This window comes from Anastrepha ludens, chromosome 6 (assembly GCF_028408465.1).
Source record: "Anastrepha ludens isolate Willacy chromosome 6, idAnaLude1.1, whole genome shotgun sequence".
Lineage (NCBI taxonomy): Eukaryota > Metazoa > Arthropoda > Insecta > Diptera > Tephritidae > Anastrepha > Anastrepha ludens.
The window spans coordinates 122,805,478-122,819,573 of record NC_071502.1 but is presented as its reverse complement, the minus strand read 5'-3'; the positions used below and the strand labels follow the sequence as shown (position 1 = coordinate 122,819,573).

General features: G+C 34.4%; 1 protein-coding gene across 5 annotated transcripts in view; it reads left to right on the top strand.

Moving 5' to 3' along the window:
- Nucleotides 1-14,096, top strand: part of LOC128868218 (serine-rich adhesin for platelets) — a 144,742-nt gene that overhangs the window by 50,625 nt on the left and 80,021 nt on the right. The window contains exon 1 of one of the 5 annotated variants that reach the window (XM_054110056.1): nucleotides 1,508-1,598. The exons of the other annotated variants lie outside the window; for them this stretch is intronic. The gene's annotated coding sequence lies outside the window, so the exon portion shown is untranslated. Of the gene's footprint in view, nucleotides 1-1,507; nucleotides 1,599-14,096 lie in introns of those variants that run through there. 5 annotated transcript variants of the gene reach the window in all.

Genomic DNA, 14,096 nt, shown 5'->3' with positions numbered 1-14,096 from the left:
CCTTTGGATTGACATTATTTAAACACTACAACGCTAGACAGGAATGGATTCCCTGCCTAGGCCGTTTCCAATAACTGATAGAAATTTGTGATATTCTGCGTACTGAGTGCATTTTTTACCTCGTCGCAAAGGTGTTCTATTGGATTTAAGTCGACACTCGAAGATGCCGCATCCAGAAAAATGATCAAATCGACTGCGCAAAACTTTTTTGCCACACGAGAAGTGCTTTGGATCAATGTCTTGTTGAAATTTACAAATCACCGATAAGTTCTCTTACGCATATGGCAGCATTATATTTTGAAGTGTCTGGACCGCATCCATATTTCCTTCAATGCGATGGATTGGCCCGACATCGTTCCCAGAAAAGCAGTCCCACACCATTAATGAGTCTCCCGCGTGCTTTATGACTGGTGAGACAAACTTAAGGTCGAATGTCGAATGTTGCACGTTTTGGCCGCCGCACGTATTTTCTACCATCTAGACCGGCTCTATTTATTTCCGTTTCTTTGCTGAATAAAATATAACGCCACTGATTTCGGCGTTGTCATTGAGATGCTGCTACCAATGGCCTCTTCCGCACCAGTTCACCTGCTTCTGCCAATCGAGGTACGACCCAATTACTACAGATGGTGGTGGTAATTACCGCTTTTTATTAATTCTATAATATACTTTTTGCTTGAGGTCACCTAGAAACCTTCGCTGGCAAGCTCACCGACGATCTCATTCCGAAGTATGGGACGATGACCAGGAGCCCTAAATGAAACCCTATGCTCGTGCATAGCTCTCTGTTTCTATTCAAAAGTGTGTCTACTTTAACTCTAAATAATTTCGAATCCTATTGAAAACTAATATTTGGCTCATACCGAAGTTAGTGAATTTTGATTTCATACATAGTTTTTAATAAGCTTAATTAAAAATTTTCAGGTCTGCAATACACTATGTGGAAGCTCATAATTTGTTACCTCAGTAAATATGTGCACATTATTATTATAACATTTTTTCAATGCACCCGAAAAAATTGCATTTTCATCGTCACACAGCAGTATTATTTGTTAGTTTTTTAATTATAGCAAATATTTGTACTCAATTCAGCCACAAATGAATCGAATAAAGCTTTGCATTTCCGCCAATTATCTGAAGCGTGAACATCAGCAAAGTAAGACATCCGTCCAATAAGCCAATCAACTAACCCAGCAACCCAACAATCCACCATTTCACTTCCGTTTCGGTATTCAATAGGAAATCGCGCGCGTTTGAGTAACGACGACGAGTCTCTCTGACACTAATCGAACGAGTGAATGGGTGAATGGAAACAGGGTGAATGTAATTTTTGACCTCAATTGGCATATGAAACTGTGTTGTGAATATGTTGATGATGGCTTGAAAGCGAAAATTATAAAGGTAGAATGTTTTAGGCGTTCTCTAATCACCCAAATGACGCTTGCCAAGTTTTACTAATAATTTGTTTCTTCTTTTTTATTTGCAGGTAAGCTTAGTGCGAAGTCTCACAACTCGTTTTCTCTGGACTGCTACAATTAAATATTAATGCATGTAGTCTCTCATTTATGTACGAATGAATGTGTGTGGAATTTTATGAAGTAAGTGAGTAGTTATTACATACTTTTGATTAGATATTTCTTACACACATGCACAGATTTAAAATGCCGAATAGTGAAATATCTTCTATTTTTCCCCCTAACGTTGAACTGTTAATTGCTGCATTCAAATGCTAGTCGCGCTGTCCACTTAGTTGCATGCTTGTTAGTCAGTTTGGTTCTGCTTCAAGGTTAACTTGATTTTAGTGTGAAAAAAAAATTGTTCACTTTGTTTTTCTTCCCTTTTATGTGCATTGCTTGTGAAAAAAGCAGTAAACCAAATCATCAAAAGGTATTTGAAAGCGCAACAACCTAATTGATTGCTGACTGATGGTGATTTAGTATGGCAACAAACACTATATACTGAACACTGGCGTGCAGCAGATTACCATTCGCTTATAAATACGTACGAGTATATGGGTTTATCTATTGAAAATGTAGACTTTACTTCACTATTTAGTTAGCTAAACGTCATTGTATTAATTCATTTTTTTATTTTTTGTAAATACTTTTCAAGTTCTATACTTTTCAACAGTACTGTAATTGCTTTATACATGCACAATAAGTGACCGAATGTGCGCCGTCTCCGATTTGGCATTTGGCCCGCTAACTTTGCCTAATAGAGGCCAACCGCATTTGTTGGATGGAGAGCTAATTCTCATAAACATTGAACTTGAACCTTTTCTTGCATATAAATTAATTCTCCAAAAACAAAAAAATATTTGCCGTTCATGCTTTTATAGTTCACATTTGTTTTGTAAGCGTGGATGTTGAATGATGTTAAGTGGTTATTGAAATAAAGAGGTTAATCGTTCAAGTTTTTCTTGTTTGTCCATTTTTAATTTACATTTTTGGCATTCTTTCGTGCTTAAATCTTGCAAGCAATATAGTATTTTTGTTACTTTTGATTAGTCACATGAATGAGAAAAAAATTTTGCTAGAAAAATATAAATAGAAAATGTTCTGCAAACACGTGCTTGGGAATTTATAACGCGCAGCTATGAAACAATGCTAGTAGTTTAGAATTCTCAATTTTATGGTTTGCAAATGCAAAATGCTTTCACTTGCATACCGAAACTTTCACAGAGCTTTCGCGACAAGGTGCAGATAAATGCATGACATTTAATAAGCATTAAGTCAACTTAGGAAGTGCAATAAAATATTTGAGATAAAGGTAGAAGATGAAGTAGGAAAAATCGAAGAGGTGGAGAGATTTATCTGCATAGGAAAATGTCCAGCTTTAGTATCTTTCGAGTGTAATTTGAAATAAAAAAGCACTTTATAAAAACCATTTTCCGTTCAGAGTCGGCTTTAAACTGTAGGTGCCTTCATTTTTGGAACAACATCAACACGCACACCACATAGGTATAGGAAAAGGAGCTCGGCCAATGACCCAAAAAGGTGTAAACGCCAATTACATATATAAATGTTACGCTAAGTTAAAAACAAAGAAAATGTTATTTTGGTTTAACTATGAGCTTTCACTGATGTAAACTCCTATTTTACTGAGTTTTCGATTGAGGATTGAACACTTTCATATGAATGCTTATGCTCGTATTATCCTTACAGTTTGCATTAAATATCTGCTTTGTAACGCTGCTTTCATTTTCTATTACAACCAGCATCTTTCTCATTTGGAAAACTTTATAAATGCTTAAATTTTGTATACGTTTTACATCCTCATTAAATCCATATATCACAAAAAAAAAAACATACAAAAATTATGGCCAGGGATAAAGTCGCCTACATAAATATTACTATTATTTGGAATTTGCATTCGCTGGTCGCCTTACGAAACCACATGCGGCGAATATTAAACGCGATTTTTTTTTTAATTCGTTTTCTGTCACTTGGTTCGAAGTCTGCTGCGAACAATAATTAAAACACCCAACACGTAGCTATGGCATAACGGGCTTCATATAGCTGTGAACTATGCTAACACTGTGGAACAAATTCAGATTAGCAAAAATTAGGTCCATTCTGAGAGTGGCGGGTGAAAATAGAGGCGAAATTAGAAGACCCGTATCGCGCCGTTTTTTATGTTAGTTCGAATTTTTTTTTAATCGGCCTTCGAAGTTCGAAATCGGAGCAAAATTGTTTATATGGTTTTTTGGCTATAACTCGTCGACTAATTGATATTTTTTCAATCTGTAAAAGCCAAATTATTACTAGAGACCTGTGCAACAATTACAATTTTTGAAAAAATTGATTTCGAAAATTTTTGTGGTACTTATGAAACAATATACCGAAAATCGGCTCCGATTTCGAACTTCGAAGGCCGATTAAAAAAAATTCGAGCTAACATAAAAAAACGGCGCGATACGGGTCTTCTAATTTCGCCTCTATTTTCACCCGCCACTCTCAGAATGGACCTAATTTTTGCTAACCTGAATTTGTTCCACAGTGTAATAATATCAACAGACGCCGTTTGTCCGATAAAGAAAAAAGTGGAATGTTCACAAGCGCAAATACTGGCAAAACGTTAAATCGATTTTATATAAATCTGTGTCAAAGCTGATTTAAATTCTTTTATTATGCAAAATGAAAAAAAAATCATAAATTAAACAACCAACCAAAACCGACAAGGAAATCGCGTAAAACCGCTACAGATAAACTCCATCTGAGACGAAAAAAAATCGCATCGACTTTCAGCAAATTTTTATTGTCTACACTGTAATACATGTAGTGTTTTTTATCTGACTTTAAATGCTGTTCTTCAGTTTGTGTATTTTTAAATTTTGTATATAAATTTACGCTAAACGCATAAAACGGTGCTACGAGCTACTGACAATTGGCGACTCATCGGCCGCTCAGCGACATTATTGCACTGCACTGACGCCGCCAAAATATTTTGCTGAATCGAAATAACAGCCGCGAATTTGTGGAACACAAAAACGCACAAATAAGAAATAACATGACACAGCTTGAAAAATAAAGGTAAGAAAACGTTAGCCATTGGCATTCATCGCATTCAAGATTCAACATCAGCACCAGCTACAGCTACAAATAACGTGTTGTCTTTTAACAATATTTTAGGCGTTCTTTGTGATTTTGTGTGTTTCTTTTCCTTTATTTACAATGTTGTTATTTGGTTTTCCTTTGTTGTGGGCTGTTTTATAAGCAAGCGTACTTTCTGTGCATGCATTTGTGTTTACGTAGCTGCTTCTTTAGTTGCGCTCTTAATTTATGTCAAAATACTGTAAAAGCGAATGTATGACCATTGTGAGGTTGAAACAACATACAACATGAAACAACAGCTACTGAAAGCGCCGATAATTCGGCAAACAATCGAAAAGCATGCCCATGTTTTTGTTTTTACAAGAAAGAAGAGAAAATATTTTACAGAAACGGAAATAAATTTTTTTCTATGATTCCGATATAATTTGCTTTAGTTTTGTTAGCTGATTGTCTGATTGTAGGCCTTCAATCAAGCGACGAGACAAATCGGTCCTTTAGAATCCTATTTTAGAGAATCTGTGAAATCTAATTAGTTAAGTGAAGTTTTGAAACGTGTTTTACTTACTGTTTTTTTTTTGGACCATTTTAAAGTTTTTTATACACAGTGCGGTAAATAACTATAACTGAACCTATTGGCGAGTTTGGACATTTTATTTTATTTTATTGAATTTAAATTTTGGCCTAATAAAGTACAAGTTTGAAGTAACTCAAAAATCTTATAGATTTTTGACAAGGGTTTGTTGTTTTGCTGGATGACTGGTGCATTTTATGTTTTTATAAGGAAGAACACACAAATTTGTCAATAAAAAAATGTCAAAAATTAAAGCGATTTTCGAGCTATTTAAATATTGCACTATATTATAGCAAAATTTAAAGTGCAATAAAACTACAAACTGGGAATTTTTATGGAAATTAATTTTTTTTTAATTTGCGCAAAGTTTGAATCTTTGATTTATACGAATCTTCGAAAATTAAGAATTAAATAAATTGCCAATCAATCCCTGTGCTGTAATTATTTAACACTCTTTATGTGCACTCAAAGCTAATAAAGTTTTTAGTGGCTTTAGAAAAAAGTCATTTTAAATTGGTTAAGTTTTTAATTTTTTTTGCAGTTTTCCGCACTATTAAAAGCTTTTTTTGCGCGTGTCCCCTTTGTATGGTATTCGGCAGAGCTCCTCTTCAAATTTGTGGTGTTCGTCTTGCAGTTTTCCTAGTAGCGAAGAAATTTGCGATACTACGCAGTATCTAAATGCTCGATGGTTTTTTATGAGGAGCTGTTTTAACGCAAAAGCAGGCTTCGGTTATGCTATTGCCTGCCAAGGGTCAACCGGTATTAGAAGCAAGTTTTACTATCATTTGATATTAGAAAAAGCTCTCGTGAGTCCTCATGTCTTTAGTAGATTTCGAGGCCAGGGCCAACTGAATGACACTCACGCATAAAGTTACTCGAACACGTCGGTCACATATATACCTATATTTAAAAATTACAAGTATTTCAGAAGTACTATACTATTGATGAAGCATTTATAAATGTTTGAATATGGCGATGTCAGCCTCTTCTTGCATTTTCTAATTACTCATTCGCAGTTGGCATGAGCTGTATCTAGCCCAACCGGATATTAAATTCAAATGAAGAAAGAGTGTATCAAAGTTTTCAGGTAATGTTAATCAAGTGTCAAAGTTTTCAAATAATGTTAAGGTCTGCCAGCATTCCTTCTTGAATTATTAGCTTGAATACAAATATGAATATCAAATAGTTTCGGAATGGGGGAGCTAAATTGAATTTGTTGGTGCACATTTTGAGCCGCTTCAAACTTTCATTTTATTGGACTAAAATTTAATAGGTTATAAAACTGCGTTCTCAATTTTTTTTTTAATTCTGATTACAAAATTTTAAATTTTGATGAAAATACTTCAAATTTATTACAAGTATGATATAAGGCTTGAAACTTGAATCCCTATGATATTTGTTGAGGAAAGAACTGCAAAAAATAAAAATAAAATAAATAATTGGCGCGTACACTTCTGTTAGGTGCTTGGCCGAGCTCCTCCTCCTATTTGTGGTGTGCGTCTTGATGTTGTTCCACAAATGGAGGGACCTACAGTTTCAAGCCGACTCCGAACGGCAGATATTTTTATGAGGAGCTTTTTCATGGCAGAAATACACTCGGAGGTTTGCCATTGCCTGCCGAGGGGCGACCGCTATTAGAAAAATGTTTTTTATTAATTTTGCTTTCACCGAGATTCGAACCGACGTCTCTCTGTGAATTCCGAATGGTAATCACGCACCAACCCATTCGGCTACGGCGGCCGCCACTGCAAAAAATTAATGCAATTAAAAAAATAAAAAAACTAAAGAAAAGTGGTCAAAATTAGTCAAAATGTTGTGGTACTATAATTATTTCGTGGACTGTAATTGGTCTATAGTAAATTGTGTTGTGTCTGATATTTGCGTACAGGTATGCTTTTAAGAATACCGTGTTCCTTATTGGAGTAGCAAAACAATCATTGACCAATAAATTTTTAAACTGCAAGCAGTCAAACATTTCAATTTTCAGTTTTTAATTTAAAATTCCCGTAATTTCGGCAGACCCAAAACTTAGTGCTGAAAATATTTACAATTGATGATATTGGTTTCCTCAACAAAAAACTTAATGGAGTCATCATGTCTTAAAGTTGCAACAATTTAGGTGCATAAAATATTTTCTTTTATAAATATCAACTCGTTCTCAGACATTAGGAAAGACCAGTATACAAAATAAAAAAACAAGAAAATATTTAATTGCTTGTAAAAATGTGAATATTGCACCTAAGCCTAATAAATTTCTAAGTTTTAAACATCAGCTTACATTTTTTGAACATTTATATCCTGCTGGGCCATTAAAAGCGTGCCTCTTTCTTGTGTGAGTTACAACAAAAAAAAAATACAATACAAAAATAACGTAGATCGGCAAATAAAATTAAATTCGACGTATGATCATAAAAACAACAAAATGTAAGACAAAACTCCAGACCGCGGCAAAGCAAATATATCAAATTCCAAATCTTTAATGAAAGCAGCTCTAAATGATTTTTATTGCTACATTAAATTGTTGAAACAAAATTTTTAAATGCACTTATTTGCTTTTGTTGTATATTTAAGTGCCCATTTACCTTTCAATGCAATACAATTTTTTTCCTACATATTGTTGTTTTATTTTATTTTCGACTGCATATAAAAAATGTATGTCAAGCCCTTCTAAAAAGCTTGACCCATACATCTGAGGCTCATTAAAGCTTTGGCGCAGAGCAAAAGGGTGCTATAATAACTCTACAGGCTGCTTTTCTTGTTGTTTGTAGCTTTTATACTTAAGCTGTCAATCAAAATAAGTTGTACTACTAAAGTTGCAGCTTTAAAAGTCAGTTGTAAATGAAGCTTGGTTTGGTTTATATCGATTTTATTAGATAAATATTTATTTAGAGCGCTTGCGTTCCAAGTTCGCTACTTAAGTCTTCGGTTAAGAGGGGGTGTCGTAGAGCTGGGTATATTGATTATATTGATTTGAGTAAGAGCGTTGTTGAAGTGCTGGTAAAAGCGTTTTTAGCTTGTTTAGTGAAATAACTCTATTCTAACTGAATATGAAACTGCTGATGAAAATATTAAAAAAAAAAATACGCGACAGTAAAAATTCTCACACACTTACAAATAATTTCATAATGGTGTTAGAGTGACAAAGCAAAACTAAATTATTAAAAATTATCTAAAATAAGCTGCCAAGGCTATTTTAGAGATTTCACAATATTCAGCTAAGTCAACAATGTCTGCTTGTGCGTCCAGTCTTCTCCCAACCAATTTAGGCCTTCAGACTGTAGCCAAGCCAAAGAAAAAAACCTTACGCGCCAGCATTTAACTACAAAAAAGAATATCGCCCATAGCAGCAAAAGTGTCATCAATAAAGCCAACTTACGATGCAGACCAGTAGCAACAGGCAATCAGTTAGTCAGCCAGTCGTACAGGCAATGAACCAGACAGCCAGTCAACAGCAGCAACGCCATCTTCATCATTTGTGTCAGTTGTACAAAATAATCGAAATCGATCAAATGTTTATCTAAACAGGAAGAATTCAATATCAACGCTACCAGCAACAGGAGAAAAAGAGACGTAGAAGTTCAGGCAGAAATACGCAATATGGTACGTATGGTACAATGCAGAAATGGAAGAAAAAATAATCAAAAAGTAGTGGAAAATAAAATAAAATTAAAAATATAAATCGTCTAGCTTGACATCCTGAAACCGTCCACTTAAATTGTTTGTTGCTAAGCTCACCAATACACACATGCACACCGCTCTTTGCATTTTTAATCTTTTACTTGCCACAAAAACTTGCGATAAGCTCTGCAAGACAAAAGCCTGTGGCACTCTCCTCTTTTGCTGCACTTATGTCTGCATGCGTGTGCTTATGTAGCCTACCCACTTTGGACCTTAAGGCCATAAACCACTACAATAACTAAAACAGCAACTGCAACAACAATGACGACACAAGCGACATACGAAAAGTGGACGCTTGTACGAGCACATATACAAGTAGTTAGTGTGGCAAGCAAGCAAATGACGGTAGCAAGCAGTAGCTGTTGCAATATCAGTAGTACCAGCAACAACTCTAATGAAATCCCATTTAGGGTCTAACATCATGCCACAAAAGGCGGTTTCGCTTTCGCCTGAAATGGTGAATGAATAAAGAATAAAACAAAATCATTTTACTTGCCGTTGCCGCGGCAAACAGAAAAAGTACTAATCGAAAGGTTTTCGCAGTTTGTCGGCGGGCCGTGGTTGTCTGTTGTTGTTTGCTTTGTTAGGTACTTTTGCAAAAATTGTTTGTCTTTTTGTTGTTTGGTATGCGCGCTGCTGCTGTAGTTACTGCACTTTGGTTTAGGAATTGGTTTGTTATTTGTTTTTGTCATTGTTGTTGCTGTTGTCGCGGGAAAGATTTTATTCAAGTCAAAAGTTTTTAGTTACCATTTTAATAGAGCTCTAGCAAAAATTTATGTTGCTTCTGTGTTTTTTTTTAATTTTTTTGCTTTTGTTGTTTTGTGAATTTTGTATGTTTTCATGCATTTGACTTATGCTTGGCACATGTTTGTTTATATTTGTGCATTATTTATCATACATTTTTCTTTGAATTTACCACATATCCTTTTTTTGGTCTTATTGCCGTCAGCCATTTGCGCATTGGTCTGTGGATTACGTACGATTGTACTAATTAAAAAAATAAATTAAGAGCTGCTACTTTTATAGAAATAAAAATGCGTGTAAAAGTGTATGTGCATACATAGAAAATAATATTATATTTAATAATAAAAAAATAATTATTTGCGATCAAAGGCATTTCGAAAATGTCCATGACCGTTTTCTTATCTAACCAAAAAGTCAGCTTTACAAACCGAACCGACTAATTATTACCTTGGCTTTAAGTGCTTCTTTCGTTATATCCCCTGTTTATCAAAGATAAATTTGCTAAGTCTAAAATTACGGAAAGGCTGGGCCAAAATTACTACTTGCTCAACTATTTCCAATGCTGTTAATATAACGGGTGATTTTTTAGCTATTATCTTTTTAAACAGTTGGTTTAAACAGCGGACGCACGTTTCGTGTTTTGTTTCACTGTCAAATATCTTCAGTTTGGTCTATAATTTAACCATGAATCGTCTTACAAACGAACAACGCTTGCAAATCATTGAATTTTATTATAAAAATGCGTGTTCTGTTAAGAAAGTTTATCGCGCGCTTCTTCCATTTTATGGTCAGTTTAATCGACCTACTGAAGCGGCTATTCGAGCTATTGTGACTAAATTTAGAACCAAATTCACATTATTGGACATCAAAGCACCAACGCGCTTACGTAGATTGCGAACTGAAGAAAATTTGGCAGCTGTATCGGCCAGTGTTAATGATGACCATCAATTATCGATTCGTCGACGTTCGGAGCAATTGGGCCTCTGTTACTCAACAACGTGGAAAATTTTGCGAAAGGATTTAGGTGTAAAGCCTTTCAAAATACAGCTAGTGCAAGAATTGAAGCCGAACGACCTACCGCAACGTAAAATTTTTGGTGAATGAGCTCTTGGAAAGTTGGCCGAAGATCCACTTTTTTATCGAAAAATTGTGTTCAGCCGCGAAGCTCATTTTTGAATCAATGTGTACGTAAATAAGCAGAATTGTCGACTTTGGACTGAAGATCAGCCAGAAGAATTGCAAGAGCTACCAATGTATCCAGAAAAGGTCACAGTTTGGTGCGGTTTATGGGCTGGAGGTATCATTGGACCGTACTTCTTCAAAGATGCTGCGAATCGTAACGTAACTGTGATATCCAACTTTTTTTTGCCCAAAATGCAAGAGCTTGACTTGCATGACGTGTGGTTTCAGCAAGACGGTGCCACATGCCACACAGCACGCGGAACAATGGACTTGTTGAGAGGCGAGTTCGGTGAACATTTTATTTCACGTTCGGGACCTGTTAATTGGCCACCCAGATCGTGCGATATAACGCCATTGGATTATTTTTTGTGGAGCTATGCTAAAGCTCATGTCTACTCAGACAAGCCTGCTTCAATTAACGCTTTGGAAGACAACATTAAAGCACTTATATGTGAGATACCGGCCGAAATATTGGAAAGAGTATGCCAAAATTGGACTAAGCGGATGAACCATTTGAAGCGCAGTTGCGGTCAACATTTGCATGAAATAATCTTCAAACATTAAATTATATGCACTGTACTATCGATTTAAATAAAAATTTCATGCATTTTTCTGAATTTTACTGGGCCATTTTGTGAACATGAAAAATCTATCTTAATAAATTTAGAAATTTTATTAAATTAAATAAGGTCTCTTGTAATAAGAAGAACATTTCGAGCATAAAGAGTTTTTGAGAAACGAACATTGAAAAAATCTGTTCGAAAAGTGGTCCAATATAAAGTACAATGGGCAATAAAACTGTGTACCCGATTTTTTTTTTAATTCTGATTAAAAAATTTGAAATTTTGATAAATATTCGTCCAAGTTTTCCACCTTTTTTATAAAGTTTGAAGTTTTGTTGTTTGTTTTTTAATTCTGATTAAAAAAAATTTAAAATTTTAATGAAAATTTCGAATTTTTACAGATTTTGTACAAATTAATCCCCTTTAATATAGAATAAAGTATATATTTATGAAAAATAATTTAAATAAAAAAATATAACAAAAATAGTACAAACCTGTCAAAATATTCTATATACATTATTTTATTTGCTATATTTTTTCGCCACTTATCGTCATTCACCAATCAGTTAGTTTCCCAGCGTCTATTTCTTGCCATGCCGCTAAAGAATAATGGCTACACCAAAAAAATTTATACAACTAGCAATAAATTGAAAGGTTTACAAATTTTATAATCTCTTTTTATTCTTTCACAAAAAGTTAATTAGAAAGTCACCTTTCTATTTGATCAGAGTAATAATAAGTGCATACTTCATGTTTAAATGTTCTGCTTGAACATTCGGTGTCCAATGTCCTATAAAAACGGTGTTTAGTGTGAATGTATATTTTCCATTTAATTTCATATGTCAATAGGAAGGCTATAAAGTCTTGCAAACTTGAAAGCCCTTTCACATGCTGTTTTTTGGATTTACACAATAAGAAATCGAAGAGTTAAATTCCCTTTTTCCAGTAGTAAAGTTCAGATTGGCTAAAAAGCATCAAACAGTTTTTTAGTTTTTATTACTATACAGAGTTATAGAATCTGATTTTCTGATGATAGTAAGTACGAAATGAAATGTTCTGAATCAAGTTTTTATTTGGATTTCTATTGTACAATGTGGACAGCAGTTTTTTATTTAATTATTTCACTTTTTGTAATTATGAAAATAATCTCAAAATCTATTATCTTTAAGTAAGAAAGAAAAGATATTCATAACAAATTATTATAGTGATTATTGTGTACCGAAAATGGTAAACACGGCCTTGAATTGAAAGCTGCTTATAAGCAGCACGGCAGGCAACGTATTAATCCATTCCGAAAAGGTTCCACATATACCTTTTTTTGTTTATACGCTCAACTAATTTTTGCATTGCAATTTTTCACATGATTTAAGATAACCAATTCAGGTTTTTACACAAAATTTTCTTTCTTGCATGAATTTCAAAAAATAAAAAAAAATCATACCATACAATAAGACTGGTACGAGTAGAAATGGCATATCAACCCGACGACCTTCCTGAAAATCATCCTTTAGCAAATTGGGACCTCGATTGAAGTCATAGTGGCTTGAAATGAAAATTTATTATCGATAGTCAAAGTATGTTGACCGCCACATTTTTGCTTATAATTCAGGTGGAAAGGCATAGAAAATTTAATTAAAAAATATTCACGATTTAATTCCAATTTTCGAACGAAACGAAATCTTCAGGTATATGTAAATAACAAAAAAGTCGCTCGTATGAGAAAACGTCCTGAGAGGATTACCAATAAAAATATCAAACTTTATGACTATAATGTCAGATTTTACTTATCACTCATTGATATTATCATATCTCACAACTTAAGTGGCAACCTTCGTAAGAACAACTATTTTACTGAAAGACTGAAAAGTCACGTTCTATTGTGTGTCAAAGTCAATTCGAAGTATCATGAAAATACCAAAAAGTTTGCCAAATATCTGCATATGTATGTGAACAAATAGCAATAATGTGTTTACAACTGAAAAAATGGCAATGAATGCTTCTCTGCCGTTTGAAAAGTTGGTCAGCAAGAATAAATATTAGTCAAGCTGCGACACACTTGCTGCAAAACATACCTACCTATGCACACGACCACGCGATGATGGCAGTGTGTCGAAGGCAATAAAAAATGTGCGTTACTGGATGAGCGAAATGTATGCAGCTAAAACAAAGGCCGCTGGTAGCAAAACCAATAATGTGACAGTAAATATGAGCAGCATCATGCGCCACGGCTGTAAAAACAGGCAGCTTACAAGAATAGCAGCAGTCATGATGGGCTGATGGACCGTTGGATGAGAAGCGCAAACGTTTTGTAAAGAAAATATTCAGTTGAAAAACATGGATAATCATAATAATTTAAAATGACTAGACAAAATGATTGGTTAAATGCAAACAAAGGGCGGCATAAATGATCAGTGAAATGGCGAAAAATTCAAAGATGCACACCTAAGCACACCGAGCTGCTGTTTGAGAATTCGCGCGCGCATGTGTGAAACAGAGAGAGCTTGGCAGATTAAACAACTGTGACTATGTGTGTATGTATATGGTCTATTGAAGGCATTCTGAGCTCGTGTGCTCGTTATGCGCCAAGCATGCTGCGTCAAGATGAGGAATGATAATTATGATTTCAATAAATATTTCTTTCTAAATGCACGCAACACGCATCAAAGCGTTTATCGAGTGGCAAGTGAAAGAAGAATTTTGATGAAAAATTTCAGCTTATTATAGGTGAAAAAAAAAAAAAAATTAATTACGGTAGCAACACTGAAGTGCCGAAAAAAACTACTGGAATATTTATCTGAATACTTT